Below are 16,201 nucleotides of genomic sequence, written 5' to 3'. Positions count from 1 at the left end.
GTTTACAAATGTTACTTGTGCTAAACATTATACTCAATTCATTATACTTTCACATAATTGCATCTAGTTATTATTGAGAAGTCATTATTCCCTTTATATGTATAAAAGAACAACTACCTTATATACATTATATGGTTTTCAAATACCTTTTATTTATCACATTCTGATTCTCCAGGGATGCTCAGAAATATATATCTTTATATTCTCATTTTGCAGATGGGAAATCTCTGCTGTTTTCTGTAAGATGGTATCTCTAAAGCAAGATCATGGACAGATTTGCTAAGATAGGAACCCCAATATTTTTGGAAGTTTTTTTTTTTTTAAGATTTATTTATTTGAGAGAGACAGAGAGAGAGAGAAGGTGTGTCACTCATGTGAGAATAGGGGGAGGGGCAGAGGGGGAGAGAGAGAGAATCTCAAGCGGACTCCCTGCTGAGTGTGGAGTCCATTGCACAGCTCGATCTCTCGACCCTGAGATCAGGACCTGAGTGGAAACCAAGAGTCGGATGCTTAACTGACTAAGCCACCCAGGTGCCCCATGGAGGTTTTTGTTTCTGTTTTTGTTTTTAGAGTCACATTTGGTGAATAAATCAGATCTGTGGCTTTTATTACCTGGTAGAAGCCTCACCTAGCATTACAATTTTTTTCAAAACAGCTATAGTCTATGAGGTGCTATTCTTTTTTTCCCCAAGGCATTTTTAAAATGACAAAAAGATAATGGTTCCTCTGAAATTGCATCTCAACCTGATACTTATATTCTTAAGTCATCGGATTATCTATTTGATGATGTTAATGGACTAAACATACAATTAAATTATTATCCTCAGTGAATTTTAATTTTTGATTATGTAGTTGTTTTGGCTGATAATGTGGGCACTGGGCTCAAGCAATCTCTATCCCAAATATGTACAAGGGCCCAAGGATAACGCTAAGCTTATTTTGACCATATCTTATCATTGTTCTAGTCGTGTTATATTTTGAGAGGATGATGGACAGTTGCTATTGCGACATTATAATAGCTGCCATTAATAACAGCTGACTGTGTCAGCACTCATTTGGTTCTCACAACAGCCCATTGGATGAGATCTGTCATTATTCCCATTTTATAGACGAGGGAACTGAGGCACAGACAGATTGAGTAAATGGCCTGAAGACACACAGCTGGTAACTGACAGGACTAGATTTTTAGCTTAGGCCATGGCAATAGAAAATTCCTATACTACACACCTCTGTTTTTTGTACTATAAGCTTTTCTCTAAGACAGACACCAAGAAAAATGCTATATGTTCATAAGCACTATAAACACTAGGAAATGCAGAAATCTTCTAGCACTCAGTTCCTTGTTGGAAGTTTTCCGTGTGCTATATGCATGGAAGATGTAAAGGAAGTAGAAGAAATGTTCCCTCCTAATGGACCTGAAGATTTGTGGGTGGTGATGATCTTTCTGGAAGGGTGGGAGAGCAAAGCTGGTGCTAGAAATTTTGAAGGTTATAGTGGGGTGGCAATTGATAGTAACCCACGAAATCACTTCATTTCAAGGCACGGCTGTCCAGATTCCATTTGGGTCTGTTAGTCCTTGAAATACAGCAGTCTTGCTTCTATCCTCGATTCTTCAAATTGAGAAAGCACTAGGCTGCTCTAAAATTTTTTCTCACAGTCCTTCTGTCCACATCTCGTGGTTTCTACTTACTTCCATGTCAGCTCGGACATGGATGGTAAACCCTTCGCAAATTTCTATGTGAAAGCCAACCTATGTCAGGTATGGATTGAACTCCGTACTGCAAAAATTTGTATGTTGAAATTCTAACCCCTGACACCTCAGAATGTGATCTTATTTGAAGATAGAATAGTTGCAAATGCAGTTAAATTAAGATGAGGTCATACAGGGAGGGAGTGGGCCCCTAACTTAGAGGTGTCCTTATAAAAAGAGGAAATTTGAACATAAATACAGATGCAGGGAGAACACTTGTGAAGATAAGACAGAGATCAGGGTGATGCTTCTATACATCAAGAAACACCAAGGATGGCCAGCAAACCACCAGAAGCTAGCAAAAAGTCATGAGACGGAAGGACCCTCAGAAGGACCCTCAGAAGGAGCCAACCCTGCTGACACCTGGATCTCAGATGTCTATCTAGCCACCAGTATTGTGACAATAAATTTCTTCACTGGTTTTTGGTACTTTGCTATGGCAGCCCAAGCAAATGAAGACACTATCGAACATTTCCTCAGTTGAGTAGGTTTTACTGAAGATATTTGGGGATGGGGAGGCACATCACAGGGAGAGGTCAAATCACAAAGCCCACAACATCCCCCATTAAATTGCCTAATCTCTCTCTCCCCCTACTCTCTCTCCTCATCTTCTTCATCTCAGGTTAATCTCTAAATATCCACTTTCAAATTTGTCTCACTATTTTGTCAGTATTTTCCTTTCCTTTGAAGTTGAGGCTACAACCAACATCTAGATCCTGGGGCTCAGTTGTTAGCCCAACCATTCATCAAAGTACATGTAAAACACAAACGGTCCATTCATTTAGAGAAATTCCTATGCCAAATGTTATAGTAAGAACATTTTTCTAGATGGCCTGGTTTCAAATCTTGGCTCTGCTACTTACCAGCTATGTGAACTTGAGCAAGTTACTTCACCTCTCTGAAATGAGGAAAATAAAAATAGTAGTAATTGCAGTGCAGACTCTCTGCCTCAGATTTGGTGTCTCCTCCCACCAAAATAGACTGAGGCAGATATTTGCATAGAGATGATGCATTGGGCAAGGCTCTCAGGAATAGCACTGTAAGGGAGTGGGATGAATAGTAGGGATGGCGAGAGAGTTGACTTGGGATGTAGGTACGAGTAGGTAGGTCCTCAGCCCTTTCCATGGGAAGCTGTCCTTCAGAGCAGTCTCATATTAAGGTAAGTGGGCCTTGCCTTCATCCAGTCTCACTCACAACAACTCGTTATTGAAAGCAGGCTACACCCAGCAAGTGTTCATCACCTTTGGGAAGGCAGTTCCCTTAGGCTGAAAGCAATTTTTTGAGAGCAACATAGCTCTGCGCAGTTGGTTACCAACAGCATCCTGATATCTGGGGAATGCAGGTCTTGGCCACCTGTCAAATTTCCAGGCAGGCAGGAAAGTTTCCAGGTGACACCTCACAGCATTTACTACAGGGTTCTTGTGAGCATGAAACAAGTTACTATATAAAATATGCTTGGAACAGTGGCTGGTGTGTGGTCAGCCCTGCATACATGAGAACCATCTTGTACTCAGGGTCTGCATGAGCAAGTTGTAGCTTTCTGTAGTTACACACAGTTTACAAAATAATTTCACGATTTTGATTCTTACAGAGGGCCCAGAGGTGAGTGAAGTAGTAGATACCTCATTTCAAATACTTTCTAAGGAAACAGGTTCAGAGCAGTCAAATACCTTGTCCAATGACACTCAGGTGGTAGGGACTTATCCTCTCTGTTTTTAATTTCCTCCTCCTGACTTGTAAGCATGGCTAATTTTGGAAGCCACAAGTACCCATGTGCGGGCTCAGTCTCACCAATCCTAATCTCAGGACAGATGGTTTTAAGGATTTACAATGCCCCAGTCCAAAACCAGGATTCCGCCTCCATGGTCTCATGGCTGGCTCGGCCCTACCCTGAGCCATGCTGAAGTCACAAAGACAGCTGATGGGGATGCAGGCATTTCAGCAGGGAAGGTTGACCAGCTGGTTTTAAGAGCCCTTGTGTGATAGCCTTGACCTTAATGGTTTCTATGTGTTGTTGGGTACATCTGGCCTGCCACCTCAAAGACCTGGTTTTGTGTTGTCTGAGAAGAGAGAAGGCTTTCAGGGGAACAGTACACTAAACAAATACAGAAAAGACTGGTAGTTAAGCCAGAATTCTACTTTTTAAAATTACTCCAAATATTTGAATCCCCAGAGCAATACAGTTTTTTCCCCTACAGGCAAACTAATCAAACATTTGCTTGGTGAACTTAACATCAGGGCAAAGGGAATTGTTTGGTCTTAAGAAATATACCTCACCTAAGATGCTGGGAGCCTCTTTTCTCTTGTATAGCAGTGCCAGCCTCAAATGCCTTAATGCCTTTTTCTGGATACCAGAGGCCCCACACCCCTGGTTAGGGTTGTACACGCACTGCTGGTCTTTGTCTCTGGGACCCTCATTTTATTATGTTCCATGGTTGACCAACTTGCCTTTTGAGACCATCACATTAATAACTCTAATGAGTTTACAGGCAAGGCCTACTCTAGCCAGATGGTCACTCTGACTCCTTAGAGAGATTTTGCACATTTCTGTGCTGACTTCACGACTTACCTCTCAGAGGGCAGTGCTATGCTCTTTATTTAGAGAGACAGCAGAGTAAGCAGAGTAAGCAGAGTGTTTAGAGCTCACACTCTGAAATTAGATTGCCCGGGCTTACATCAGCTTGGTTTTGCTAACAGTGTGACCTGTGACTGGTTATTTTCATTTGATGTGACTCATTTCCTTTAGCCACACAGTGGAGGTGATAGTAGTACAGACTTTATAGGGTTGCTTAAAGATTTAGTAAAGTAATTGGTTTAAAGCACTTGGAAAAGTGGCTGGACAAAAAGCAATGCCTAATAAATCTTAATTAATGAGATACATCTTATGGATGATTGCTTACAAACTAATAATCAGAAAGACTATTCACTGAGTGCTGCTATATCTGTGCCCTATTATAAGACTTTTACTTGAATATCACTTAAACTTTTCAAAACTCCCAGTAGGTCAGAAAATATTTTGAGTTTATTTTATGGGCAATGAAATAGAGACAGGAAGAGTAGAAACCATAGTCAAGAGGTGGAGCTGGTAATCTAGGGAATCAAGATTATCATCTCTATAAATCACGTACATGTTCAAACCTGCAAATTAATTTGAATGCTGCTGTCTATGCTGGGGTCCTTTCCTTGATAACATTGTGCCTTACCCTCATGCCCTACAGTGTTTTTCCCAATTCCAGAAAGACAAAAACTAGATTTTTCATGTCACCAGGAAGCTGGAGCTCTATTACTTACCGATTTACATTCCTGTTTCTCCAGCTTGCTTATCCCCCCTATCTAAGCACTACTGTATTCCAAGTCCCCCTTATCCTAGGCCACCCAACTGCCAGGGCTCTTCTGACACTGTGCTGAAGTCTCCCGATAGCAACTGCTACATAAATCTTCACCAGCTCCCTGTTGCAGCTCCTCAGGGTAACATATCCTACCAGCCCAACTGTACTTCCTTCAAACATAGGCAATCGGGTCCTGCCCTGCCACACTCCAAATGGAGAACAGTCATAGGTTTTGGGGTCCTTTGTGTTGCCTGCTGGGGTAGTTCTTAACCAGGGAAAATCCATACTTTTAAGACCATACTGGTCTTAAAATATAATTATAAAAGAACTGGAATTGAACGCTTGTCTCCTGATTCTACATTTGTCCCTGCAGGTGAGGTTGAAAGATGGTGGCTGGGGACTAGTTGTTTGGGTGTAGACCACATGGATAGAGGTAGGGCCTGGAGTCTGAGACCCAAGGCTCCAGCAAGACACTTCTACCAACGTAGTAGAGGATCCTGGGAGCTAAAGGACTAAGCCATGATACGATTAAAACAGAGGCAGCCCAAACCCCAAGGAGACCACATGGTCAGAGAAGCAAGAGGTAAGGATGGAGACTGAATCACATGGAGAGAATGAGCAAAAAGAATTTCCAGATGACTCTCTCAATTACCATTGCTCTTTGTAACTCACATATTTCAGATGTGTGTGCATGGGGTGGAGACATCCCAAGCAACTGAAAGGTCCTGGGATTAGTGGGACAGGCTCAGATCCTTTCTGTTTTATCACCCGCCACCTCATCATCTTAAGTCTGAGGAGCAGGTATAGTGTTTCTACAGCTCTTCAACAGCTTCCAGCCTGTTAAATAGTGTTGAGTCCTATCATTGGAAAGAGAAGGTGGAGTTTCCTTTTTGTGATTCATGAAAGTATGTCATGAGGCTCAGGTACTGTCAGGATTTTGATATTGCTCTTGGGCAGCTTTAGATGACTGGGCACACCGTATCGCTGCCTCAGGCTCTGCAATCACCCTTAAAAAGCATGGGATTATTTCATTTCCATGTACTTTTGTCCATGCCATCCCTTCTACCAGCTGTACCGCTTCTCCTCTCTTTGTGACACAGCTGAAGCAAGCATCCTCTGATTGGGTACTTCCTCTGTTGTGTGCATGCTTCTGTTGTAATAATAGCGCTTGATATTTACTGTACACTAAGTATGCATCATGCACAATCAATTTATGAATCAGGTATTATTATCTTCATATAACGGATAAAAACTGAGACTTTAGGTAAATTCATAATTCTCCCAAGATAATCTGTATCAACAAAATTCAAACCCAGATGCCTGACTTTGGAACCTGAGTTTTAACCACTATGAAAGCCATCTGCAGGCCATACATAGCTTCATTCATCCATCTTTCAAATACTCATTGAGGACTTCCTATATACAAAGAGCCTCTTGGCTCTGGAATACAACAATGAGCAAAACAGATAAAATCCTTACCTTCATGGAGTTTGCATTTCACTGGGAGAGGCTGACAGTACACAGATATGTACATATGTAATGTAATGCCAGGAAATTGTAAATGCAGTGAAAAAAAAAGTAACATAGGAAAAGAGAACAGAGGACACCAGAGAGTTGTCTTTTAAGTGATGAGTGATGGAAGATTGCTCTGAGGAGGGGATGTATTGGCAAAAATCTGACAAAATGGCATTATTTCCTACACCACAAAAAAAGTGATCTCTCTTCTAAAGGCAGAGCTAGGTTTATTTATGTCTCCCCAACAAGATTCCAGGTTTACAGTACCCCAAAGATGATTGTATGATGAAAAGAAGAATATGATTATGAATGCTAAACAATGGGCTAGAAAGTCATGTCTGAAGTAGCAAGTGTTTTACGAGAGCATATTCGTAGGGGTTTAATTGGAGGAGAACGCAGTAAGCAAATGTTTCTCTCAACTCCTTGCATTTCAAGACCCAATAACTTTCCAGCCAAGAAATATGTGCTATCCCCTCTCCCCAGTGTTTTCTGTGGCTTGCATTTTCATTGACTAAATATATTTCAACCCACAATCCATGGTAGGGAGACTTGGTCAGCTTCCTTTTTTTTTTTCTTTTTTCTTAGGGGAACTTTACAAAGAGGAATGATTGTATCTGTCTACTGGATATTCCTATAACTACCTACAGCACCAAAGTTCTTGAAAGCTGACATGATCAAAGGGGATTGAGTTCTGAAACTATACTTGTCAAGGTAGAACATTTGATACTTAAGTCAGCTACACCTTAATGATTTCATGATCTCACACCAACTCCTAGAAAGAATCTGCTTTTATTCATGAATGCCAAATAATGGGGAAACAGAAGCCCTTGCAGTTTCTTGGTAATTGGGAGGGAAAGGAAGGCTTGGATATTCATGCAGCCTTTCATTCATATCTTTGTCTCCTAGGTGTTGAGATGCTATAAACCAATAACCAACTCTGTCCAAAAGAGAAGGAAAGCTAGAGGCTAACTCTGAAAATGTAGGCTGTTTCAGAACAATAAATCAAAATTGGACAGCCCTCATGAGAAAAGTAAGAGAGTTATTTGCAATTTTCATTTAATTAACCTGTGTGGATTTCCCTATTAATGTATGAACTTCATGCTGAGCCTCTGCAGATTCAAGGGTCACAAGGGAATTAGAGAGAGAGAGAGAGAGAGAGTTAGTCCAGGGACTAAAGGCAGGGATGAAGGTAGGCATGGAGGAGTGACAGGCTAAACACTTGGACTGGTCAGATGTGTTGAATGTTTTTCTTTTTCTTTTTTAAGATGTGTTGAATGTTGATGTCCATGCAGCATCCACATCAGATATTGCCAACATTTATGAGTACACTCTAAATATCCTGATCAGTTCCAGAATACGGTCTTTTCTCTTTTTCTCTTTCCAACTTCTCTGTTTTACTGCCCCATATTCCCAAGCACACCCCATCAGATGCCAGATGGGGGCTGTCTCAGGCTCTAAAATTACCCAACATGCCATTGATTAAGACCATCACTCGGAGCTCATCCAGAAGTCTACCTCAGGGAGTTAGAAATAAGTATGTGATTCTCTTTATAGACTGACATGTAAATTATGAATTTGCCTTTTAATGAAAGACATTTTAATATTTTATTTCTTAGTCTGGCAAGATATAGTACCTTCAGGAAAAGAAATGTCACTCCCCACCCCTGAAGCCATGATAGACATTGTTAATCAATCTCCACACTTTCTTTGGTCCTGGTCTGGGCCTCAGAATAATTTACAAAACAGTGCTCCAGGTAGCAACTATCACCTGGTCAGGGTAGGATTGCAATTGAAATCTCCTTGTCATCTTTGTGCTACATGGTGTTCTGTTTTACTTACTCTTTACTTGATATAAATCAATATCAATATCTATCTATCTATCTATCTATCTATCTATCTATCTATCTCAGCAGAATCCTCACATGTAGTCCTATGGTATGCCGTAAAGAATTAATATATTTAAAATTAATAAAAACCTTAAGTCTGCATGATTAAATAAGAGTGCATAGTTATCATTGCTTGAATGAAAAGCATTACAATGCACCATTTAATTTACACCGGAAATCTCTGTATTGTAATAGATATCAAGAAGACCTCTTTAATGTTGAGGTCTACCATTTTATAAATTTCAGAAATGTTGACTAACTAGATTTGGAGTTTGGCAAGGGCAATGGGTAGCCCTAAGATACAAGTGTTAAACTTACACATAACTGTAAAAAAAGAAAGAAAAGTATGAAGTGTGTGTGTATTTGGAAAGTGTAGAGAAAGTCCCCTTCTTTCTTTCTTTCTTTCTTTCTCTCCCCAACACAGACACACACACACACACATAATCCTATTTAGTATTTATGGCCATAAGATATGCCTTGCACATGGGGAGAGTCTTCATTCATCAGTTTTATTTGTGTTAAATTGTTTTGAAGTTTTACTGAAAAAGTAAAAATGGGAAAGTTGAAAGGCTGTAGGAATCAAAGGTCTTTTCTGTGAATCTTGGTGTGCCATTTGATGCTTGCCTGTAGAAATTTGGGGAAATTATTTACCATATCAAAGTCTCAGTTTCTTTTGGAAAACGTCTGGCAGGGTAATAATATTTACCTTTCAGGGTTTTTTTTTTTTTTAATGAGGATTAAATGAGACACACTTTTCTGGCAACACTTTGAAATTAAGGTGCTAATATGGGAGTACTTTTTAAAACATAAAACACACAATATCTATTGCTATACATCAGCATATGACCATTTTTAATTTTGAATTAAAGTTTTAAAATAGAGAGTTTTCTATGTAATATGTTTCTAATAGAAGCAGTATCATTGAACTTAGGTAATGCTTTATAATATTTCTATTTCCTTTTAATTTCCTGGGATTTGATGACTTTATATATGAATCAGTGTAGATCCACAGCAGCTTCTATTAGACCTTTACCCACAGGTATGAGAAGCCCTAGGGTCACCATTGGTTCGCTTGTGTGTGCAATAGTTAGAGGCGACACTCAGTGAATTTCAGGAAATTAAGCAGTGTTATGTCTTCACATTTGTCTCAAATTAAATTTGGATTTCAATTCAGTGCCTTTGTGGTTTAGCAATAGCCAAATAAACTGCCATCAGTTTATCTAAGGCTCAGTCTATGGTGGTGAGCTGAATTGACTAAACATTCAAGATCCTCCTACAGAAAAACTTGAGTCCCTCACTGTGCTCTTTCTCAATTACTTTTTCCTTTAAAAGATTTGTTAACACAACTAGTTTTCACTTTCCATACTAATGAAAGCAGGGATTAGGTGCAGATTACCAAAGTGAATGAGATCAGCTGTGAAAAGTGACTTTACGGTACAAAGCATTGGAATTGAGCTTTCTCAACCCTTTACAAGGATCTTCACGAAAATACTCTTTCCCCAAGAACTGAGCAGGACTCTCTCTTAAATCTCCACCTCTGTCTTCAATTTTCTTTTTGCTGATGGATTCACATGTATCACTGATACCAACATATATTTCTAGTGATTTTTGTAGTTTGCCTGTTAACACCCTGCCTGCACTTTTTAAACACACTGGGCCATTTTCTGACTGGCTTTCTACTGTGCTTCCCAGGAATGACCCCTGAGGCTTCTGGGGGTCACAGTCTACCAAGTCCTAGAATGTGGCCAGAGAGTATAACAGCATTCATGGGGATTGTGCTCATACCAGAAGTAAAGGAAACACTTTGAGTCTTTGTTTTCCTCTGAAGATTTCTCCTGGAAGGGAACCTAGGATGACTAGAAATAGCTGGTGTGAGAGATGTCACTGATTGCAATCAGAATTATATTCAAGGCTTAGGGTCACTAGTTAGAGAGGGCCACTGTCCATAGCTGACCTATGATGATTGCCTTCTGCTCTTCCAGTGCTGGCCCTGGGCTCATTTCATTGCACCCTACTCTGTGGACCTAAATTAACAGAGAATGCCCAAGATAATATAAGTGCTATGATACAGTGTGCTTTTGGATTTGTGTTTTCTATCCTTAAGACAGGAGAAAATCAGAATGAGGAAATGTGGTGGAACTGTGCACTTCCTTCCTCCATCCTCACGTTCAGCTTCTTCTCTCCTCCCAAGGTCATGGCAGGAATATAGAAAACATTATTTCCCATGTTGACCAAAAATGGCACCTTCAAGTTCAGCAGTTTCTCTTCACACTATTAATTATATCTTTCTTAGTCAAAAAGGCAACTGATTTAGACCAGTATCTACTTATTTTTATTTTATTGTAGTAAGTGTTTACTATTTACTTACAAAGTATACATAGATAAGTCACTTCATCCTGACACCAAAGCCATCAGCTAAACATGGCAATAGCAATAGGAATTTGACAAAAAGATTTGTGTTCATGTGGAAAATCTGAGTACAAATAATGGAGAAGTAGAGTTCAACATTCTGAACAGTTGGTAAATTGCATATGTCATCACATGTCATACAAATAACTGGCAATGCTCTAAATCTTGAAAACAATACAATATATACATATTTTTTTAGTTTGAAATCCAATTTTAATTTAGATTATATTTATCCAAACTCCTACAACAAACACCTCACCCCAACAACTTAGGTCAGTACAATTCTCAACGTTGCCCTATCCCCACCACTGGGGTCAGGCAGGTCCATTGATGTCACTGTACGTGAGCCAGCATGTCAGAGCCAGCCTCTCTTCTCACCTGACTATGATGATGGGGTGGTTCCCGTGCTTGCAGCTGTGATCCAGAGGGTGTCTATGCTGAATGCAGAAACTGCCATGACACTGGTCACAACCCCAGAGGCCTCGCTAATCCTAAAATAGACCAATCAGACTTCTGCACTGGGGCCTCTTTCCAACCCTTCCCTTGACCTGCGGTACTTTGCATCCAGCTATTTTTGTACTAACTCCTTCTTTCTCTTTTTTTAAGGTTTCAGTTCACATGCTATGTTTGTGGATCAGCTGCTACTCAGGATCCTGTATGCAATGGCATCCTAACATCCCTAACCATTCTCTTTGCTTCTTACTCTGTTTATTTTTCTTCTTGATACAGTTTGCCATCTAACATATTACACATGTATTGGCATGTTGATTCTGTTGTCCCCCACTCTTAGAGTGCAACTCTTCTTCTTTGCTGAATTCTAAGAGTCTAGGACAGTGCCTGGCACATCAAGGCACTGAGTAATATTTTTTGGATGAATGAACAAATGCAGTCTGGAGGCATTATCTCACAACCTCACAAAACAAGACTTATCTATGGCACAGTTCCAGGTTTGCCATGTTATTTTGAAGAAATTAATAGTAGCAATAGTTATAATTTATTGAGGGCCTTCCATTTTCTGGTCATTTAAAAAATATGTCATTTTATCTTTATAAGAATCCTATGATAGGAATTTTGTCCCCATTTGAGAGATGGGTAAGAGGTAGCTCAGAAACCTGGCCAAGGCCACACAGCTAGTAGGAGGGGAAGCCATGACACCAAATCACATCCTATGATTCCAAAGCCAAGACATATGCCATTTCACCAGGCTAGCTCACAGAATGAGAGCAAGCAGGGCTAGATGTTGCATTAATTACTGAGCAAAGCTCAGCTAGATGAGCACTAGCTAAATGCTAGTTTAGCTACCTAGCTAATTAGTTGCACAGACCTGGTTTTGAATTCTAGTTCCTACCCTGAAAAGAGTAAGGCATTAAGTCAGCTCTTTCTTTTTAAAATCAATTTTACTTAGGTATAATTAATATACAATAAAATATACCCATTTTAAGTGTACTGTTTTAATGACTTTTGATAAATGTATATGCTATGTAACTACCAGCACAATTAAAACATAAAATATTCTATACAAAATACAAAATACTTCCATGACACCCCCCCCCCCCGCAATTCCCTTGTGCATCTTCATGGTCAAACCCTTGCACATCTAGCCCCCTTGTATGCCCCAGGCAACTACATGCCTTGCATCTCTAGAGATTAGTTGTGTTTTCTAGAACTTCAGATAAATAGAATCAGGCAATATGTACTCTTTAGTGTTGCTTTTTCTGCTCAGTATGATAATTTTAGATTCATCCACATTGTGTGTACTAGGAGTTCATTTCTTTTTTATTGCTGAATATATTCTATTATATGAAATTTATTTATCATTCTCCTGTTGATGGACATTTGATTGTTTCTGGTTTGGGCTGTTATGAATAAAGCTGCTGTGAACACTTATGTACAAGCCTTTGTGTAGACATGAGTCTTTATTTCTCGTGGGTAAACACTTAGGAATGGAATTGCTAGGCAGCCCACGTTAAGTCCATGCTGAACTTTATTTAAAAAAAAAAAAACAAAACTGTCAAAATGTTTTCAAAAGTAATTACACCAACTGAGACATTTCTTAGTATTGGGTTGCTCATCTGTAAAACAAAGGTGTTTGACTAGATGATCTCTAAAGTCCTTTCCAATGTTGTTTTGACCCTAGGAACCTACTGTACAAGATTTCTGACCCTTGACTGGCTTGAGGTACTAGGCTTTCTTATTCCCCCTTTCTTTTCATATCTTAATTTCTATACATTTATCTTGTTCCTGTAAGTGTTGATGATGATGGTAATGGGTAAAAACTATAATTATTTTTGATAAATTATATGTGTCAGGCACAATCATCAGTGTTTAACTCAAATTTTCTCACTTAATCCTCACAACAAACATTTGCAATGGATAGTATTTTTATAATTATTTTGTGATGAAGAACCTGAAGCTCAGGAAACTTAAATAACTTCCCTCAAGTTAAGGAAGCTATTAAGTGGTAGAGCTGGGAAGTAAAATCAGGCCTGATCACTTCCAAATTACTAATTTCTTAGCCCTTTCTCCATCTTTTATTTGACCCTCCGATATGCCTGGCTGTATTCTGGACCTCCTTCACCTTTTCAGTGTTGTTTACTAGTTTTTTCTTGCACACTCTGGCATGACATCAGTGTTCAATGACCCAGCAACTTTCCAGAAGGCAACAAACAAAAAAAGCAATTTAGAGAGTGAGGCAGGCTTAAGATCATCTTACTTATGTCAGCTCCATTAAGTTTTCATTAACAGTCAGAATGGGACTTCTTGAATCAGCATAATGCCAGTAAGCGTTGCTTTGAAAAAAGAAATGCTTAACTAATAAGATGTCTTGTCTACATTTTATCTGAATCGAGAGGGCCCAGGCATTTCAAAGCATCTTAGAGGTCATTGCCAATTTTGCACTGGACAATTAGCATCTCCTTTCTCATCAAGTGGTGAAATTACCATGTTAGCTCTTTGCAGGAATCAGAACATATTATTGGCTCTTCATGCTTTTCTATGCAGTCATCATTAGGCATAACACGGACTCAGATATTGAGTATTATCATTTAGATTAGTAAAGTATTGTGTGAATATCTAAGCATTTTCCATTCCATTATATCTCAGTATTGTCTCATGGAGCAAAAGCCAAGACTGTGACAATATCATACTTCATGTACCCATGTAACATCTATACCACGTTACGTGGCTTGTGAGTAAACCATTTCTTGCCCCCACATTATTTATAGTGCTAATCAAACAATACCATTAAAGAAGGATTGACTTTAAAGAATCCTGATGGGAGTTTTGAATTTTTTTTTCCTGAAATGACCTCTGCTCTACTCTACATCTAGAGACTTGAGGAGTTAAATCAAATCCCAATACCCTCATGAGCCTATTCTGACTACAGTATTTCTACTCCTCTCATTCTTTGAATCTCTAGATCATTTATAGCCACCCCTGGACATTTTATTTTTATTTTATTTTTTCCCCTGGACATTTTAAAAGTTAATTATATGTTATATATTAACACTTGTGTTTCACTTATAGAGAGACATTGTAGCATATAATAAAAGAGTATGAAGACTGAATTCAGACAAATACCATCTTGGATAATTAAAAACGATGTAACTGGGGAAGTTTTATATCTTCTGTAGGACTCCATTTCCTCATCTTAAAAAGGAAATAGTAGTGTTCACAAATTACGGTAATAATAGCTGTCTCACGAGGTCCTTGCAAACAATAAATGATATAATGTGTGAAAATGAGCATGTGCTAAATGCTAAACAAATGGTAGTCCCTCATCCGTCTTCACTCTACAGACTTTAGATTCCCTGAGGCTGAGCCATGTCTTATGCTTCTAAATATACTGCATCCACTCATTTAGTAAAAATTAATTTAGCACCTTACTATGTACTAAGCAATGTACTCAGTACTGTGAGTAGAGTCAAACAAACTATCCTTTCCTTGTGGGCTTATGGTCTAGCAAAGAACGTAAACGTATTGTAAAATAAAAACACAATTACATGTTTTCACAGACATTTGGAACATTAAGGAGACCTCCATACTATAAAAAAAAAATCAAGGATTCAAAGCAATTCATTCCTAAGTTCTTTTTAGGGAATAGAAAAAAAAAATATTTACAGTGATGCCTCCTCATGCTCACCGACCTTCATAATTTTATTTCTTTTGCATTTGCTTCATAAATATTTTGGAATTGAATAAATAGAGGCATATTACAGACAGAATCTGGATTTTCCCTTTTTTTTCCCCCAATCATGTTACAATCATAATTGTTTCAAAGTATTCTATGGTAAGAAATAACATTTTTAAGTGTCACTGTTTCAGAGTTTTTACATTTACTTGGCCATTGTTGTGATCTGAAGTTGAGTGCCTGGTGTTGTCATGACTGTCTTTATAATCATTATCAAACAATACTTGAGTCTACCATGGGTTAAGCACTGCTTTAGATACCTAGAATGATTTTGCACTGAAGAAATATAATTTAGATTCGGTATTGGCATATACATTTAATTGAAAAGTTTAATTGTAATGTACGGCAAGTCTATTTCTACTGAGAGAGAGAAGGCTAAAAACAACTAAAATTACTAGATAAAATACAAAATCTTTTCATAGAAGCATTGAAATCTTACACATTCTAACATGGAATGTGTAAGAAATTATTTAAGAGCTAGGATTTAGAGAGGTGAGCAAATCACCACTCAGCCCTGAGGACATTTACCAATCTAGTTTAAATTAAGCTATCAACACAGCTGGGGGCTTGAAGAGCTTGGTACAAAGGGGAACAAAGTGGAAGTTCGGAGCTTGCCCAAACTTGCCAAATCCACAGTAAACATAGTACTTTCTGTTCCCTCTCCTAGGGCACTGGTTCTGGTCACCAGCACACACAATGCTGGGCAGGTGGGTCAATAGAAGCCAAGTGAGGTGAGGTCAGAGACCTAGAATGCAGCCTAAATTGAACATCAACGTGCTTGTTTCAGGGAGAGAAGGAAATCTGAGGGTAAAGCAGTAGGATTTTTTTTTTTTTTTAAGATTTATTTATTCATGATAGGCATAGAGATAGAGAGAGAGAGGCAGAGACACAGGCAGAGGGAGAAGCAGGCTCCATGCCGGAACCCGACGCGGGACTCGATCCCAGGAATGCAGGATCGCGCCCTGGGCCAAGGCAGGCGCTAAACCGCTGAGCCACCCCGGGATCCCCTAAAGCAGTAGGATTAGACCAGGTGCTCAGACCAGAGGAAGCAGGGTCAGAATGGAGAGTGGGAGGCAGAACCTAGATATTTAGAGTTTGGGGTTTGGGCAACTGAATCATTTAA

Source organism: Canis lupus, chromosome 15, assembly GCF_003254725.2.
Source record: "Canis lupus dingo isolate Sandy chromosome 15, ASM325472v2, whole genome shotgun sequence".
NCBI classification, from domain to species: Eukaryota; Metazoa; Chordata; class Mammalia; order Carnivora; family Canidae; genus Canis; species Canis lupus.
Note: the sequence above shows the minus strand (reverse complement) of the source record.